Raw genomic sequence first — 5,314 nt, forward strand, 5'->3', positions numbered from 1 at the left:
GTGGTAGCAAAAATACAACAAAGCTGAAAGCAAATGACTGATCAAATTTGTGACAAAATAAAGGTGAAATACAAGATGATGAGTCTAAAAGATTCAAAATAATTCTTGGATCTCTAAAAAAGATGCTACCTAGGAAATCTCTTCTAAAGATTCATGGAGTGAAAATACTATTTCATTTTATAACTCTACTAAAAGCTAGAGAAGAAAATGATCAGGTGAGTACTATGATGTTGATTGTACTAAACATATAATTGAAAAAATGGTACTCATGGAGACTGTCATGTCATTAGAGCCAATATATATAGCTTCATGGTCTAGGAAAAATCAAAGAACACTAGTATTAACTTTAATGAAATAAACATTTAATTTCACGTGTATATATAATTAAAAAATAAATTCTAATAACTAAGATACCAATCACAACTTGAGAAAATATTAAAAATAATAAATGAAATAAGTACTATTATATATATCATAAATATGTTAAGCATTAAAATTATTTAATGTCATAAATTCTATTAGCTAATAAATATTTATAAAAGTATAAATTTTAATTTTTTTTAAATGACACTATATATTATTTACTATACTTTTTTATAATGTATTGAATTCTTTTAATGACATAGTTAAAATATTAATATCAAAAATAGTAAAAATTTTGATTTTATATTATTCATATTATGAATTGATTGTTAATTATACTTTATATTATTCATTTTAAGGATAATTAATAATTAATTATTGTTTGGAATTAATTAGTATTGTAAGTTATATAAAAGTCAAACATCTTTTAACTAATTTTAATACTAATATATTTTAATCATATATATGAGAAATTGATTATTTCTACAATAATAATATAAATGATCATTAATAACTAATTATAATTTTTGTTAATAACTTTTACATTATTTATTATAGAACTAATCAATTTAACGTATACTAGTACTTTTGACCCGTGCGATGCACGGGGAATATTCATTTTTGTTTTTTTTATGATTTTTTAAATATATGTTATTTTTTAAAAGATATTTTATGGATTAGAAGAAAAAAAAATATTTTAAATATAAGAAATCATAAATTTGTAAATTTTTTTTAATGAATGTTTGTTTTTTGTTTTTTTGAGTTTCTATTTTTGGTTTTTATCTTTTGTCGTTGTTTTCCTAGATGCTCGATTGAAGTAGGTAACCCTTGTTGTTGATTACCTAAAAACATATCTTTTTTGTTACGCCTAATGGATCAGTAAGAAACAGATTACCTTTAGTCGGGAGTTGTACGTACTCCATTACCCATTCGATAATCTTACCATAGTGGAGCATCAAGAAAATAAGATTCAAAATAAAACTATTAAAATGGAAACAAATAAGTGAATGCAAAACAATAGAGAAATGAAATTAGTCATTATCTTTGACTCATGCAAAATCTCAAACGTGACGGGAACAATGAAGCTAGTCATGACAAAGTATGAACTTTTACTTTATTGTCTATGTACATATGATTGTGTCTATATATAAATGTCAAGGGTGTGGATACTTTGATTGTAATTATGTGATATGTGCATTGCAAAGAAGAGCTTAAAATGTAAATCAATTTTAAACAAGGGAACGGGAAGCCAAGAGTCAAATTAAATTTAAATAAACTAATAAATAATAATTTATCACCAATTTTTTTTGTCTTTTACTCATTTACAACCATACCGTTTTTAATATAATATATATAGTATATAATTGAAAAAATCTACATGGAACAAAATAAGGAGAAAAAAGGGGAGACTCTTGAGTTTTTTTTTATTACATGGAGGAATAAAGCCCAAAAGACTCTTGAGTTTTTAGTAGGGTAGTTTAGGAATTGAGCATACATAATTAGTAAAAATATTCATGAAAGGGTTTTACATCGGAAAGATAAATTACACCCTCCAGGGATTGATCCCTAAACCTCCCTCACCCAACCTACATGTTCCCTAACTCTTACCATTTGAGTTATCATTCGAGGACAGATGATTTATTATTAAGGATGAGAATTTCATATTTTTAATATAATCATCAATGTGTGTGTGAGATATCTACTACTTCTTATTCATGAGTTTAGATTTCACTATTCCTACAAAACAACCAATCACATTACGCCATCTGTCCTTATTTTTGTTACTTTTTCAAATTTTTTTTTCATCTCCATCGTTCATCTGATTTTCTTCTTTTTCCTGATTTCCTGTTTTTTGACCTACTTCTACGTCACATGAGTGTACTCTCACCCATCCATCGCAGCTCAGTGTTTCCTCTCCAATGTCATCATCGTCCGCTGGCTACTTCTATTGCTTGCTCATCCATATCTACAGCTCAGTTTCTCATCTGCTCCCGTCAAATCGCATCTCTGCTTCATTCAATTGCATCCTCGCCGACCTTCCGTGTTCAAGGAGGTTTCGCTCGCCGAAAATGGTGGAACCAGCCATATTTCGACAGGTACCTCCATTCACTGTTATTTGTTCATCCTTCTTTCTAAAATCCAGATTTGAGTGCATTCCCAAGGAGCAAATCTCGGATGAGTAATCCTTTCGTCTGTTTCCAGTCTAAATCACTTTAAATGTTACTGATTTAATTTGATTTTTTCATCCACAATGTGAACTTGATTTTTGGAGTAAACATTTTAGGTAGTAGATTTCTCTATAAATACTCCCTATGTGGTGAAGGGAGAGTCATCTACCACCGTCGCTCTCCCTCTCTGAGCGGAGTCATCGTTGGGTCGCAACGGAAAAAGCCACCAAAATGCATTCATTCAGGTACAGAGCCAACGCTCTGCTCTTATTTGCCATAATCATTCTGGCCTTTATGTGCGGCATGTTCCTTCTCTGATACACTCAATTCCCCTTCCCCTCTGTCCAAGTCCCGATCCTGAAGATCAACTGGTTTCAAAAACAGCCCAACGACAATGACATTGAATATATCAGAAGATTTGTAGTCTCTTTTCACGTGGAACACAAAACAGGTTTTTGTATTTATAGCTGCTGAATGTGAAACTCCAAAACATTCCTTGAACCAGATATCCTTGTGGGATGGTTCATTCCCTCTAAAAAGCATGCCAAGTTTTGGATCCACACATCAAATAAGTACCACTTCATTGATCAGGGAAGCAATTTGTGTGGTAAAGAATTCAACTTGACTGTGCACTGGCATGTTATGCCAAAGACTGGCAAAAGGTTAGCAGATAAAATAGTTATACCAGGTTACCGATTGCCTGAGGAATATAGATGATGATGCCTTCTTGTCATGTTAATGTTTTAGCTGTAACTTTAAAGAGCTAGGATCAGAGGAAAGGATTTCATGTTTTGGATGTTGGAAATCAATATGATTTTTAACTTTGAACACTTGCACATCCGAAATTTGGTTGTGAGTATTTTCATTCATCCTGCTTTCCCCTATCCCATTTGTACCTTTGTTCAACCATTTGTGTATTTTTCACTGATTTCTCTGATGTCTGAAATAGCTGCAGGCTGGAAAAAGTTATCAAACTGCATTGCTTTAAGGGTAAAGAACCTCATAAGCAGAACTGTGCAATCTTTCAATGGGTTTCCACATATCTAATGCTTTTACTGACATGGTGAATTTATTTTTTAACCTTACCTCCACATCCTTCCGTTGAAACAATTTCCCTTTTAACATGAACTCGTGCTCCAGCAAATCACTTTTTGGATCATATTCAGCTCTGCATATCAGTAAAAGATGCAATCATATCTCAATAATTTAAAATTTGAAATGAAAATAATGCAAATTAATTAGTGATACATGTAAGTCCTTGTGAGTTCATCTAATCTAACACCATGATTGCAGAAAGATATTGAAGTGGGTAGCCACTCTGTCACAGGTATGCCACATACAGCTGCATAATTAGCATAACCATGCCTCAAGCTATATATTGCAGCTGAAGTTCATCACATATCATTAAAATTAAAACTTAAATGTATTCTATGGCTTACTTTATATAGACTAACCACTACATTATTTAACAAAATGTTTTATGTTTCCTTACTCCTTAGCTTTGAGTACCTTATAACATTCATTATGTCCTACATCTTATAATTTTCCATGTGCATATGTCCCTCATGGGGGAAATGATGGATGGAATTTTTCATCCATTTTCTAAATTTTGTGAGCATTCTCTCATGCACCTTGTCATCCATAACACTTTTATTTTTATGGTTTCTCCTTCTTTGGTTCTCAGCCCTTATCCCCATCTACCCATAGAAAATTCAGGTCCAAAAATATCACAATGTTTCAAGAAATTTTGTTGAGTAAAGCCTACTGTACATTTCAGGTTGTTGTAGAATGTAGACTGTCCAAGGAGACACCTGGTTGTTTCTGCCATTTAATGTAGAAAACTTGAACCCAAGGCAATGGAAGATAGATGTTTTAATTGAATTTTGATAGAAGGAAGTAAGATAGACATCACCACAGTATAGGATAATAGACATAGGGAGTAAGGAATTTAATTAGCTTCTTTCAAGTTATTTTTCTACATCATTGGTTGGCTACTTTCATATATTGGTTGGCTACTTTCATGTATAGTTTTGTTCTACTATTTTTTTTTAATCTTATTGAGGTAATAAAATGCTGCTGTTCCTCATAGATTCCAAAGGCCTTCAGGAGTAATTCCTTCTTCAATGCTGGTTTGGAGGCTTTTACAGGAAGTCTTGATGACTTTGGCTTTGAAGATAATCTAAGTTTTAATGATATGAATTTGACTTAATAATGCAGTTGCTGATTTTTTCTTTAAAATCAATACCAAGTTGTTGTACCTTCTCTTTTCGGTGTTTCACTACCAAATGTGTGTGTGAGAGAGAGAGAGAGAGAGACATACAGACAGAGTTCAGTGACTGTGTTAAAGAATTAGTGAATTAGTTTTGATCCATTAAATTGGCATGTATATTAGGACTAAGTTTATGATGTGGATGAAGTTAAGCAGCAGCTTTTGTGTTCCCGCATTTTATTCTCATCCCTATCCTTTCAGGTTGTGCATGATAAGTGTGACTGATAATTCTTGTGATTGATTTTGGTTGAATGACTACAGATAATACAAATGGCAGAGTTTCACATAATATGGCTTCATTTGAATGAGCTGAAGTTACAGACATTGGACATTCTCTTCAATAATATTGATGGCATTCATTGTTTGGTGTTGCTTCTTATTGCAAGCTCTTGCTATGCTTATATTTTTTTGTGTCGAAAGTAACATATCCTGATGATTGTTTGTAGTTCTTTCTTAGTCGATTGTAACACACATCTCTATATGTTTTAAATTTGAGTCTTCACTTCGGACAATG

At 31.8% G+C, this 5,314-nt stretch overlaps 1 pseudogene; it reads left to right on the forward strand.

Moving 5' to 3' along the window:
- Positions 1 to 2,762: 2,762 nt before the first annotated feature.
- Positions 2,763 to 3,248, forward strand: LOC130715117 (signal peptidase complex subunit 3A-like; annotated as a pseudogene).
- Positions 3,249 to 5,314: the final 2,066 nt, after the last annotated feature.

The sequence above is a fragment of the Lotus japonicus genome, chromosome 4 (genome assembly GCF_012489685.1).
Source record: "Lotus japonicus ecotype B-129 chromosome 4, LjGifu_v1.2".
In the NCBI taxonomy this organism is placed as follows: domain Eukaryota; kingdom Viridiplantae; phylum Streptophyta; class Magnoliopsida; order Fabales; family Fabaceae; genus Lotus; species Lotus japonicus.